This window comes from Phascolarctos cinereus, unplaced genomic scaffold, assembly GCF_003287225.1.
Source record: "Phascolarctos cinereus isolate Bilbo 61053 unplaced genomic scaffold, phaCin_HiC Scaffold_3;HRSCAF=262, whole genome shotgun sequence".
NCBI lineage: Eukaryota > Metazoa > Chordata > Mammalia > Diprotodontia > Phascolarctidae > Phascolarctos > Phascolarctos cinereus.
In genome coordinates, this window is record NW_027555736.1 from 213,726,797 (window position 1) to 213,741,937 (window position 15,141).

The window sequence follows — 15,141 nt, forward strand, 5'->3', positions numbered from 1 at the left end:
CACTTACTGTGTGCCAAGCACTGGACTAAGCACTAAGGACATAGAAAAATGAGGTAGGTCCTGTTCTCAAGGAGCTCCTGTTCTAATTGGAGGAGTCATCCTATAAAGAAGGACTCAGCTTTGTGGCACATAGAAAGACCATGTGGTACTTTGGGTATGACAGATAAATAACATGGCCCTACTGATCTTCATGAGCAATGGCAGGGCAGATAACCTCAGAACAAAGACTGTTGGGATCATGTAGTTAAGCCTGAAGCTTGGAACAGAATGGGGTTCTGAGTTGGCTTTCTCAGGAAAAAAAAAAAAGGAATTGAATGGGAGGTTGGTGGGATAGAGAAGGGAATTCCACATTCAGTCTTGAACGGGTACCCATAGGAGCGGGCGATGAGGGTCAGGGGTTGGTATGAGGGAACAGAAAGGTATCTAAGCTATCAGGAAATAGGAAGTAATATGAAGAAATATGACTTGTTGTCATGCTATTTATGGTAGCTCTGAATAGTTTTTTAATTGGTTCATGATGCAAAATCCTCAACTTAATTATAAGTTCCTGGAAGCTATGTAGTCATTATACATGTGTGCATATGTAAACATAGATAGATAGATAGATAGATAGATAGATAGATAGATAGATAGATAGATATAGATACAGATATGTGCATGTATACATGGGCAGCTAACTGGTGGAGCAGATGGAGTGCCAAGCCTGGAATGAGCAAGACTTATCCTCCTGAGTTCAAATCTGACCTCAGATACTTAGTAGCTGTGTGACCCTGGGCAAGTTACTTAACCCTGTTTGCCTCAGTTGCTGTAAATTCATCCGTCAAATGAACTCGAGAAGGAAATGGCAAACCACTCCAGTATCTTTGCCACAAAAACCCCAAATTGTGTCATGAAGAGTCAGACATGACAGAAGAAAATGACTGAATTGAACATATATACCTATACATGTCTATCTATATGATATAAATACACATATCTGTATATGTATATGTGTGTATGTATATGTGTATGTATACAGAGAGTATTCCAAAAGTCTTAGTATAATTTAAGCCATTAAATTTAAAATGAATATATGTGTGTGTGTGTGTATTTTATATATATATATACACACACATGTATATATCTATCAATATCATCTATACCTATCTGTACATATGGGTGTATATGTATATGTGTGTGTGCATACACACCTTTTTTTTCCTCTTTCTCTCATAGAACCTAGCAAAGTATTGTTCATAAATATTAATAAGTAATTGTTAACTCGTTGATCACTGCACAATTAGTTTGCCTATAGCCCAGGCAAAATCTATAGTAAGCAATGTAGCTGAGTCTTTTTACCACTCCCCTGTGTTAGTAAGAAGAATGCTACCTGTGGTGGGAGAGTTTGAGCCCACTCTTTTCTATTTACTAGCTGTGCAACATTGGAAAAGTCACAAGCCTTCCCTCAGAGCCTTGGTTTTCTGAACTCTAAAATTTCAGTGCTAACACTTTTGCCATCTACTTCACAGGGCTGTTATGAGGACTTAATAGCATAATTCATGTGAAGCATCTTTCAGATATAAGTTGTTTTTGTTGTTGTTGCTGTTCTTACAGTGTGGCACATCAACCAACATTTTATTTCAGTATCTCTGGACTTCTAACATGGACAATGAGAATTCCTTTTTGTAAAGCGCCGGGATAGCAATGTGAAATATAAAATAATTGAAAGCTTTCTAGGAGTACCTGACCACACACAGAGTCCCTCCTCCATCTCTTGTCACCAAACATTCTTTTGAACTCAGGAACACCAGGCAACCAGAGGTACATTAACGTGAAAGAAAACTTCATTCCAGTGACACAAATGTTCTCCAAAAATATCTGCTCTAACACATTCTGCAGTGTTCTACGAAATTGAAGAAGGGATGTCGAAATCATCAAACCTCATAGGGGACATGTTTCTTTCTATATATCTACTTAATAATATTCATGAATAACTTACAGCTACACAATGATTAGAGCTGCCCAAATTAAATCAGACTGCTAGGAGAGATAGTGAGTTCCCCATACAAAACCACAGGATGGACAGCCACTTGGCAGCTAATGAAAGAGGGAATTTGTATGCAGGTAAATATTAAGCTTGATGATCTTTCAGACTCTTTCCAACTCCAAAATTCTATGAATTACGTGCTTAAAATAGAGCACAGGCAGTAGTACCTTGATTTATGTGATGAACTGGCTCTTGAAAAGTCATTTTAAACCAAACCCTACTTCTCTAGTGAATAATCATTATTCAGAGCGACTTTTCTGATTTGTTCATCTCACTGGTCCTCAGTTTCATCATCTGTACAATTAGAGAGATGAATAAATAAATCACTCAATACGCATCTATTAAGTGTTTAATATATGCCAAATATTGTGCAAAATGCTGGTGCTACAAAGACAATATATATGTATATATGTGTGTATGTGTGTGTGTGTGTATATATATATATATATGTATGTATGTATGTATGTATGTCTAGATAAATAGAAATGATCTCTGTCCTCAAGGAGTTCATATTCTATCAAAGAAGACAGTATGTACACATTTAAATAGTTTACACATAATAAATGCAAGATGACTATGAAGGTGGGAAGCACTAACAGCTTAGGGGGAAATCAAGAAGGATCTCCCATAATAGATAATATTTGACCTAAGCTTTGAAGAAAACTAAGAAGACTAATTAAAATGGAAAAGGTGGGGAGGGGAATAATTTTTTAAGCACCTACCATATACTGGGCATTTTTCTAAGCACTTTACAAATATTATCTCATTTTATCCTTACTGTAACCCTGGAAAGTAAGTAATAACATCATCATTATCATCATCATCATCTTCAGCATTATTATTATTATTCCTATTTTGCAGTTAAGGAAGCTAAGGAAGAAGAGGCTAAGTGACTTGCTGAAGGTCACACAAATAGGAAGTATCTGAGGCTGGATTTGGATTCAAGTCTTCTTCACTCCAGGCCCAGTATTCCATCCACCTAGGTATCTCCTAGGCCCTAGGGAAACTAATGAGGAGGCCATTCCAATAAACCAGGTTGGAGATGATCAGGAACTGAACTAAGGTGTTGCATTAGTAGTGAGAAGGGACTGATTTGAGAGAGGCTATGGTGGTAGAAATGGCCACTGATTGCATTTAGGGGATGAGAATAATGTCTAGGCTGCAACTTGGAGAAACTGGAAGAATGGTAGGGCCATTGGCAGAAGAGAGAAGTTCAAAAGGAGGTGAGTATGGGATTATGATCAGAAGAGGGATTACAACTAAATACATAAATCTGGGAGTCATCTGCATAGTGAGGACAATGAGAATTTATCCTAAAGGATAAATATTGAGGTCATCAAGTGAAAGAGTAGAGTGGTAAAGGGAAGGGAAATCAGCATTTATATAACACCTGCTATCTGCTGCGCACTGCCATAAATACTTTCTTACAAATATGATCTGATTTGATTCTCACAATAACTCTGCAAGATAAGTGCTATTATTACTCCTATTTTACAGTTAAAGAATTGAGGCAAATAGAAATTAAATGGCTTGCCAGGAGTCATAGAGCTAGTAAGTGTCAAAGGCCACATTTGAACTTAAATCTTCCTAACTTTAGGTTCACTGCTCCGTACAACTTAGCTGACTCTTACTGGAAGAGACAGAAGAGATATCATGTCTTTTGTCCAAGGACTGGGGACACCTTTTATGAAAGTCACACTGCCAGAAGTCTATCCTCTAGTCAATGAGTCAATAAACATTTTTTTTGGCGGCGACAACTTATGAAAACTGTCCCCTGAAGTATGGCAGGTTTGTGATATACATCAGTGGAAAAAGTGGCCATATTTGTGAAATTACAGATCTTCTAAGTATTAAAATATGTACAGTTGCTTAAAATTTCCTTGTGCTTTCTTCTTTACTTTTGCAGCTCCCTTGACACCCAGGACAATGCGTTGAATATAGTTATGATACCCTACCCTACCATAAACATTTATTGTCTTCTATGTGCCTGGGTACTGTGCTAAGTGCAAGTGCTAAGAATACAAAGAAGAAAAAAAGAAAGATAGTCCCTGCCCTAAAGGAGTTTATAGTCTAAAGAGAGAAGACAAAACACCAAAGGAAGCTAATGGGGCAGGAGACCCGGTGGTTAGTGGGTTGGGGAGTGGGGGAGATCACAATGAATTCCAGAGGGTACTGGCAAGGGGGACATGGTGGACATGATGACGGAGTTGACATCAAGCACAGCAGCTGGTGGGAAATAAAGAGAGGGCTTGGATTTTGAGTCTTTCTCTAAAGGGAGGTTATGGGAGGTATTTCTTGCCCTGCCTTCCAGACCCCTAATCAGAGGGGCAGAAGCAATTGAGAGTACTGATGAGGTGTGAGTAACAAAGCTGAAGCTATCTCCATCACAATGAGTTTCCTGATAATGTTTATCATTATGAAGATAATGATGGAGTGGAAACCTAGCAGAGCCAATACTAACTGCATTGAGTAATTGGATCCTTGTTTGAGATGTGTGTACTTGTATGTGTGTATATTTGTGTTAACTAGATATCTCTGGAATCTCACCACCTCTTTCCAAGGGAGAAGTAGATTCCTGCCAAGGGAGAATGGAGTTTAGAAAGGATTAAGAGTAAGAAGTGGCCAGAGGCCATCTGGAGGTAACAGACAATGAAGGGCTAGGTAAAAGAATTGGGAGATAGGGCTTAGGTGATAATGAAGGACCAGTTGATAGGATTATAGCTTTAGGCAAATGCCAGAGATTTGGCCCGGTGGGAAAGTCCAGGGTTTTTCCTTTTTGGGGTCCAGATCCCATCCTCATCACAACTACTATACGTATCTGTATTATTTATAGCTTATTTTTGGTATCTGGGGAAAGAAAAAAACACCAGCAGCTGTGCCCCTTTACATTGCTGTTACAGTAATGACAACTTAATTTTCAGTGAAAATTGCTATGCTAATTGCTGATGCCCAGAGAGATTGACAGAGATTGCCTTTTCATATGGAGACAGATATGGAATTTCCTAAAGGACATATCTATCATTCCATCTTGTCGGATCAGGTGAACATTTAATGAAATGATAGTTATCCTCCTGGCACAGTCTTTATCATCAAGATTAGAACCCAGTTCTGAACACTGGCTAAATATTATTTATATCTGTATCTATGAAACACATATTTTCCTGCATATGAAAATCAATACAGCCTTGCTTCCTATCAATTTCACAATGCCAGAACACTAGGGAGACAAATTCACAAAATCTTCGTCCTCTTCAATATGTGAGTGACGCAAGCCTACATTTGACCACTTTGCTGATCTCAGTGGCATACACTTTTCTGCAGGGGTATGCTGGAGCCAGCTCATACTGGCCACTAAGAGACTCAGTTGTTAAATTTTCAGTGTGAGTATTTACCTCTCAGCCCTATGAATCTGGACTTGGTTTATTATTTTGTAGATTGTGCAGACTTAAGAAAGTGATAGGAAAAATGTTAAAATGAAGATTAAACTTGAGTGTATTGTGTGTACATTTGCCTTTTTTTGTTTGTTTGCATTTGTTTGTTTTGTTTTTGAGAACTGATTGTTACAAGCACACTCCTGCTCCACAGCCCTGAAATGGGGAGAAACTTGGAATTTCCTTGTTTTTTCCATTTGTCACTTTGACAACTCCTTAAAGTCTTTGTATACCAAATTCTCACTGTTTTTCAAAGTCCTTGACCAGTATACACCATACCACTTTATGTTCTGCCTTACGTTCTTATCTAGAATCCCCATTTGAAGAAGTATACAAAGTACTGATACTCACTTGGAACATGGCTCTGCTCTGGACTGACCAAACTTTTCCACTTTGGCACTGGGCAGATCTGTTCCTCCCACTGCATCCCCACCCCACTTTTCATCTTTTTTCTGTAGTCTTTCCCCATTACAATGTAAACACCTTGAGGATAAGGACTGTCTTTTTTTTGCTTTTATTTATATTCCTGAAGTTGCTTATCACAAAACATGAAACTTTTATTGTTGTTCAATCCTGTTGGACTCTTTGTGACTCAATTTTTGGGGTTTTCTTGGCAAAGATGCTGAAGTGGTTTGCCATTTCCTTCTCTAGCTCATTTTATAGGTAACGAAACTGAAGCAAACAGGGTTAAGTGATTTGCCCAGGGTCATGCAGCTAGTAAGAGTTCAAGGTCAGATTTGAACTCAACCGAGATGAATCTTACTAACTCCAAGCCCAACACTCTATCCATTTCACCACCTAGATGCCAAGTCTTGAATATAGTAAATGCTTTATCTGTCTCCCTACTTCCTCAGTACTCTTCAGTATGGTTTACCTAAGCCAGCTTCCAGTTCCCTCTCTTTTACATTGTCTTGGAAACTTTTCTGAGTCCTCAGTACCTACCTGCTGACCAGTACTGTGGAAGAAAGTCACCTTGATATATGTGGTATTGAACGAAAGGGAAAGAAACAGAATAAATGTTTGTATAACAACTACCGCGTACCGGGCACTGTGCTAAGAACCTTTTAAGAAATATAATCCCATTTGATCCTCACCATGTTGCAAAGTAGGTGCTATTATTATCCTCATTTTACAATTGAAAAAATCTGAGGTAAATAAAGATTGTTAAGTGAATTGCCCATCGAGGGTGAATTCATTCAGCACTTTATCCACTGTGCCACCTAGCTGCCTTGAAATCCCTCAGTGAAGGGTAAACTTTAAATTTTGGAGACCTCCCGGTTGTCAGAAATTCAGGCTGGCCATAGACAAAATGAATGGTATCTTTGGGTGTTTCGTGCATTTGCCAAGTTTATATCCCCTAAGGCATGAGGCCCCTCATCCAAACTCCCTTTCACCTTGGGTCATATGGATAGAGATCTCATACACAGAGGGGTGAGCCCTCTGGCAAAGTTACAGATGTTTTACAGATTCCCATCAGAGGCTATGGGATGAGTCAGACCTCCCACACTTTCTGCTTCCACTTCAATGGGAAACAACTGTAGTATTCAAAGATTCCAAAGAACATATATACCAGTGGAAATGATGAACAATATCTCTCCCTGCTAATCACCTCCAACGTGAATGCTGGAAAGTCCAAAGGAAAGTTGAGAAGTAGGAGACCCTGGGACGCAGCACTACAACAAGCCAAGTGAGACATGCTCCTTAACTGGAAGTGCCCAAGGGACCAATAAGTGGCTTTTTTCTTGTATTTTGATGTAAGACCAAAAGCTAGCTAAATATACCTCAAAATTGGTCTAGACCTGTGATTTTATCAAGTGTCAGAAGCTCCCACTAAGAAAACTTCATTTACCAATGCAGATCAGCAACTGCTTAGAGCACTGAGAAGGTTCCATGATTTGCCCAGTGTCAAAGGCGGAACTTGAGAACCTGTAGTCTAGTCTGTCTGAATATAAGGTCAGCTTTTTTTGTCCACTGTATTATAGTGCCAAGATCAAACCTAATAAATTTGCCTTAAGATATTTCAGTTGTACTGTTAACTCTCATTTTATTTTTTTTAAATATTGAATTTAACGAAAGAAAAAAAAAAGAACTTTCCCCTATCAAAGTAGGACAGGAAAAAAAAGGATTTTATTTAAAACAAACATACATTTCTGTACACATTACTTGTTTAAAAAAATAAGTACATTTAAATTTTACTTTTAAAGCTGTCTGCTTGTCTGTGCTTCTTTCTGAACGTTTACGTTTACTTTCTTATGCATTTTTTAAAAGATGTCATTCATTTACCTTTTTTTTTAAAAAAAATTCTATATTAGTTCTCTTTTGACCTTTTCCCAGGGCAAAATTGAAGGTGTGAGAAATGTGGTTCAGCAATTTGCTGCTCCTCTTGAAACATACCATGCGAAGTTCAGTCCTCCCTTAAGAAACAAAACTTAAACTGCAGTGAGCAAAGGGACGTTTATTCATTTACGATTCATGTAAAAGAAGTGGGTGTGTGATACTCAAAAAAAAAGAAAAAAGAAAAAGGGACACACACAGACACCGGAGCAAGCCTTTTTATGCAGTTAGCTCCTTCTTATCCCTCCCTTCAGAGCCTGGATTGGTCCCTGTCTTTCTGAGTTACAATCTACCTGATACTCCCAATTCATAATATGTCCCTCCTCCCACTAACATGAAATGTGCCTAGTTCTGTGCTATTGCTCCGCTCTGGGTGAAGTTAGTATTAATGAGCCAATTAAGCATGCATACTCTAAGTAAAGTTTAACCTTTACCTTACTTCCTGCCTCTTTAACCAAACAACCAGTTTCATCTATTTTCAGCCGGTTCTAGAACCTCTGAGCTATTTTTTTTCCTCAATTTCCTTATATGGAAACATAATCGTTTTTTACCTCTCACAATGGGAAGGGAACAATATTTATTTATCAAATGTGCCAGGTACTATGCCAAGCATTTTTACAGATATCTTGTTGGTCTCTCACAACAAAAATGAACAACACGTACTAATTACCTTTAGTAATTAGGTTACGTGACTTGCCTAGAATCATAGTATTGGTGACTTAGGATAGATTTGAACTCAGATATTCCTGACTCCAGGTCCAGCACTATGTCCCCCGTGCTACCTCGCTGTCTTGGAAAGTTAAACACAATCATAACAGATTAGCATAGCCAAGCAAAATAAATTCACATTTGGACTACTTTTAATCTTACAATGTTGCTATTGGATTCCCATTTAAGCATCCATTTAGAAAATATTGTCTGGTAAAAGGAAATGTACTCTTCCATCCAGTGACACTGATCTCTTAGCAAAACAATCCATCTCTCAGCAATGCTTTTTTTCTTCTTCTTCTTCTTCTTCTGAATGCTTCCCATGCCTGGAGTGCTCTCCGTTCTTGGATCCAACTACTGACCTCCCCGGTTTCCTTTAAGCCCCAACAAAAATCCCCTCTTATTGGAAGCCTTCCTCAGCTCCCAATTCTAGTGCCTTCCTTCTGTCAGTTACTTCTTATTTATCCTATAGATAGCTTGCTCTGTATATATCTGTTTTTTTGATGTCTCCCCTCTCCTTCCACCCCACAACTAGCTTGTAAGCTTCTTAAAGACTAAAACTGTCTTTTACTTCTTTTTGTATCCCAAGTACTTAGCAGAGTGCCTAGCACATAGTAGATGCTTAATAAGTTTTTACCAATTGATCTATTGATTAAATTATTTTATTTTGAATTTATGGAATAAAACAAGCGTTTCCATAGCATAGTAAAATAAGATGATTGTGCACAAAACTACAAACCTATTATGTACAATTTGCTATTCCTTTTAAATATATAATAAAATTATCATGTAAATTTCATTTTTTTTCCTTTTATTTTTTTAGAAGACTTAAATTAGCATCCTGGCTCTATTATTCACTTCCTAAAGGGTTTTGTACAAATGACTTAGCCCTTCTGAGTCAGTTCCTCCTCTGTAAAATAGGACTAATAAGATGTACTGTCTCACAGAGTTGTTGTGATGATCAAATTCGTGCTCTATCATTAAAAAAGCTTTGCGTAAATGTGAGCCTGCCGGTGGTCTACTTACCCAGACCTTGATACTTTCTCTACTGAGTTTTTTCCATATTGATCTAAGAAGAGCTGCTAGCTTCTATATGACTTGCTTCATCTGGATATATTAACCTCCATGTGAAGCCTATCTGAGTCATTCCCATCACCTGTTGTGTACTTATACTTGACATGCATTTGATCAACAGATTACCCAAGTCTGTCTTATTTTTCTCCCCATTCACCCTAAAATTTAATCATGCTTACTTTTCATATGTCACATACATTTGCCTATTTATATATCATCTATTTATCTACATATATTTTATCCTCACACTTTTATCATATATATGTATGTATGTATGTATATGTCTATGTGCATGTATAGTCCTCATTCCATACCACTCACTGGAATGTAAGACTATTAGAGGAAAAGGGCTATTTCTTTAATTGTCTTTGTATCTCTAGCTACTAGCACAGGGTCTTGAAAATAAGTGATTAATAATACCCATAGAACCGAATCAAGCTGCTGAATTTATTTAGTCTTCTACAAGTTTCCTACATACACATCCCCATCAAGTCTGTCTTAATGACTGCCAGCATGCTTACATAACTGTGCAGTCTTTGGCACAGTATCAAAGCCATTAAAGGTTTAATAGGTGTTTGATGATGATGGTGATGATGATTATGAAGATAAGAGTACATAGGTAGGATTCACTAGGATATTGAAAGGGGAATTGTTTCATAGTCTCATAGAACATAAGGCAGAGCAGTTAAGTACTTTAGAGATAATCTAGTTCAAATACCTCATTTTGCCAGGGTGGAAATGGAGATTCAGAATCTGAGGAAAGGAGGTTTTATAAAAGAGTTGTGCTTCTGGAGTGAGAGGACCTGGATTCTGTCCTTGGGTAAATCCATTAACCCTCTGTGCCTCATTTTGCTCCTCTGTAAATTAAGAGTCACAGCCTAAATAGTCTGTGAGTTCCCTTTCAGCTCTAAATCTATGATACTATTATACCAAGTGACTCATCCAAAGTCATACACAAGATAAGAATTCTTCTCTCTATAATCTCCTCCAGCACTAGGAACCCTACTGCATCTATGAACACAGTAACATAGTGATTCTAAAAACTTTCCAGTTTTAGTTATCTTTCAAACAAAGACAATTATTTTTCATCAGAACAATCTGTATCATCTGTTACATCAGAAGATCTAGAACTTCTAGATCTCTGCCTACTCCATTGCAATGGTATTTGGACAAGACCAATAGGATTGTATGGCAGCTAGGTGGCACAATGGATAGAGCACCAGGCCTGGAGTCAGGAAGACTCATTTTCCTAAGTTCAAATCTGGCCTCAGACATTTAATATCTGTGTGACCTTGAGCAAGTCGATTCACTCTGTTTGCTTCATTTTCCTCATCTATAAAATGAGCTAGAGAAGGAAGGGGCAAGCTATTTCAGTATCTTTGCCAAGAAAATCTCAAATGGAGTCACTAAGGGTCAGACATGACTGAGAAACAACTGAACATTAGGATGTACGTTTGAAAGACATCTTAGAGATTATTTAGTGCAAGCTCTCAATTTTGTTGAGGCCCAATGTAGTAAAATAAATGACTTTCCCTTAGATCATGAAAGTAACAGAGTAAGTTAGAGTCAGAAAGATTCAACCTCAGGGTTCTTATTCCAAATCAACACTCCCACCATTATGCCATTCTGCCAGTATAGGCCACCCTTGTTTGACATTGCTTCCAAAAGTTCAAACTTCCTTCGCTCTCTGAAGATCACTCTACTTTTTTGCATTTCTTTCTCATTAGTGATGATAATAATAATGATAATTGTTGGCATTTATATAGTACTTAAGTTTTGCAAGTTACTTTAATACATTATTATCTCATTTACTTGTCTCAGCATCTCTTTATGGAGGCATTGCTATAATACCCATTTTACAGACAAGAAATAGGCTCAGAGAGGTCAAATCATTTGTCCAGAGTTATTTAACCTGTAAATATCTTCAGCAGCACTCAGGTTTTCCTGACTCCATGTATGACATTCTTTTACAGCATACTAATGAAAGCTTCTTGAACTAAACGACTATTTCATATTGATTATTGATTCCCAGAATCTAGTACTTTGTCTTACACATAGTAGACGTTAATACATGTGAAGTTGAATTGAATCTTGATCACTTAACACTAGATTTATGTCTATCTCTCCAATTCTTATCCCTTTTCTCTCCCCAGGAGGTTAAGTAGTTCCCCAAAGACTTTGAAGTATCAGCAACCATGTAAAAGATGTTCTGTATCACTAATAGTAAAAGAAATGCAAATGAAAATAACCCTGAAGTTTCACATCACACCTTGCAAATTGGCAAGAGTGACAAAATATGAGAATAGTCAATACTGGAGGAATCATGTAAAGATAAGCACAGACATGTATGTTTGGTGGAGCTGTGAATTCATACAACCATTTTGAAAGCGGTTTGAAAGTATGCACATAAATTAACTAAAACAACCCTATCCTTTGAGCCAGAGATTACTAGGTTTATCCCCCAAGGAGGCTATTTGTAAGAAGAAAGTCTTGATGTACATCAAAAGATTTTTAGCAGTATTTTTTGTGATAGCAAAGAATTAAAAACAAAGTAGATGCCTGACAAATGGAAATGGTTTAACATACAGTGGGATATGAATATAATGGACTATTACCGTGCTATGAGGAATAATAGAGGTAATGAATACAGGGTGGCATGGAAAGATTTACATGAACTGATCCAGTGGAAAGTAATCAGAGCCAAGAAAACAAATTACCTAATGACTATAGCAATGCAAATGAAAAGACAGCAATTGTAGGGAAAACAAAAACAAAAACAAAAAGTAAGTGTTGCAGAATTACAAAGAACAACAAGGATGGTCCCAAAGAAGAGATATGATAAGACATCCCTAACCCACTCCTTTGCAAAGGTGAAAGGTTCATGGGTATAGCATGTTGCATATATTTTCAGGCATTTTTGACATTGGTTTCACTGATTTCCTCTTTCTTACTTTTTCTTTTTTTTTCTTTATTTTTTTTAAATGTGAAAGATTAGGAAAGATAGGCATACTTATAGCAATTCTGGTGATGAAAAAAACAAAGAATATCAATAAAATATATTAAAAAATAAATACTAATCCATTTTACCATTACTATAAAGCCTTATTCTTAGCTAATGGTCAACTGATTCCCCCCACCAAGCACATGCTTATTACTTCATTAGTAAAGTCAATATTGCATTTTCATAGAGAAGTATTGAACTGTTTAGAACACAAAAGAGGTTCTTTTCTTCTTCTTTTTAAGGTTCTTTTCTAATTATAATTTTTCAGGTACTCTAACAAGTGATGAGAGTTTTGTTAGGGGTAGATGGCATCACAGCACTGTTCCAATCATGTTATTGTAGTTGATTATGGCCTCTATCCTTTCTTAGATTCAGTCTTGGTCATAGCAACAACAACAATGACAACAATAAATGCTATTACCTTATATAACAGTTTTTGGCAGTGTGGTTTAACAAGTAGAGAATCAGCCCAAGAGCCAGGATGACCTGGGTTCAAATTCCACTCAGATATGTATTGGTTATCTGATTCTGGGAAAATCATTTAAGCTCTTAGTGCTCTGAGCCAGTGGGATCAAACTGAGATAGAAGGGGACCATTACATCCTTATAGCTTGCATATTGACTTAAAAAAACACATATTAACATTATTTATGTTTCATTATATTTTTAATTATTTTTGGTAGAAATTTCCCAATTGTATTTTAATCTCATTTGGTTTACACTAAGAGTATTATGGGTGACATGCTGCGGATTGTTTGACATATCTCCTCTAGGTAACTCTCTAAGATTGTAAAGTTGTAGAGAAGAACCTGCATTGATAAGAGAATTTTCTCGACCGGAATCTCCTCATACCATTGAAATCACAGATCTAATCCCCATCCATATACTTTGTGCTTTACAAATCATTGATTTCCAACAACTTTGTGCGATTGGTGGCAAAAGCATTATCCCCATTTTAATACAAGAATTCATGCCTAGAAGGATATAGGTCACTCAGTTCTGCTCTTCTTGAGACCAATTTTCATTTTTATAGCAGCTTTTTCTTCTATGCCACAGCAGTAGAATGTACCCTCTAATCTTCTCCCTTTTTCCACCTCCTTCCCTCTGAAAACTGTAATACCATTTCCAATAATGTTCACAAAAGGTGTGTTAGTGGACTGCTCTTCTGATCCACTCAAAGTCTTTGTGTCTTGTGGCTTCCCAGACCTTAAGTCCCTTCTCTCCATCATCCTGCCCTCCCCTTTCCTCCACATTAGGATGAAAGTTCCTACCTCAATTCAAATAAATATTCCCAAGTTTCTCTTGAAACTATCTATTTCTTCATATTTTAGAGGACAGCATTATTTCATTGATATTCATGAAGTCAAGAGAATCAGTACAACAATTTATATTGTAACATTTTAAAGTCAAACAACTTTGAAAGATATAAATTTGATCAACAAAATGACCAACCACAATCCTGAAAATTGACAGAGAAGAATGTTTTTTGTTGTTCGGTCAATCCATTCATGTCTGACTCTTCCTGACCTTATGGACCATAGCCTACCATGTCCTTCTATACTGCACTATCCCCTGAAATCTGTCCAAGCTCATGTTGCTTGCTTCCATGACACTATATATCCAATTCATCCATTGCTCTCTCCTTCTCTTTTTGATTTCAATCTTTCCCAACATCAGAGGTTTTCCAGTGAGTACTGTCTTCTCATGATGTGGACATATTATTTAAGCTTCAGCTTTAGTATTTGTCCTTGAGGGAAAACGAAACAAAACAAACAAAAAACCAAATGCTAATCACCACCTGACAGAGAAGTGAGACCAAACATGCAGAATGAGACACATTTTTGGACATGTGGGACATGGCGAATGTGGGAATTTGTTCTGATAGATTACACATATTTGTTACAAGAAGTTTTATATTAAGTATTATTCTTTTTCAAGAGAAAAACAATGCTTGTTATTTTTTTTCAAAACAAAAAAAAGAATGTAAGTCCCTTGAAGGCATGCCTATAACTCTTTCCTCTTTGTTTCCCACCCCCATATCCATAACCTGCTCAGCGTGGAACTTAATAAATGCTATTCTTTCCTTTGGACACCATTTCTGAGATTCAATTTTATTCCCCTTTTGCACAATATCAGCAATTTATACCTCCTAAGGATACTTTTCTGAATATATCATTGAAATGTTCTATGTTTTGAACAAAAGAACCCATTTCACTCGCAGTTTACACTTGGATTCTATAACCTGGCACTGATGTCATCAATAAAGTAAATCATTTCTTAACTAGAAATACAATGGGAAGTCAATTTCATTAAAGTGATAAGAAAAAAAAATCTCTTGTGTGAATTTTTCTTCTTGATTTTGAGGTATTGCTTTTCTTTTGACTTTTTGAGTAGAGCTTTCAAACTCCACCTCCCCCCCCCAAAAAAAAGAGGAGAGTGAATGGGTAATTGTGTTTATGTTTTCTGAAAAATCTCCAAAATCCACAGCAACGTGAGAAAGAAGAAACTAAAGAAGTTAACAAAGAATACAAACCTAGAATCAGTAAAAGGCCTCTTATGGCTTAACCT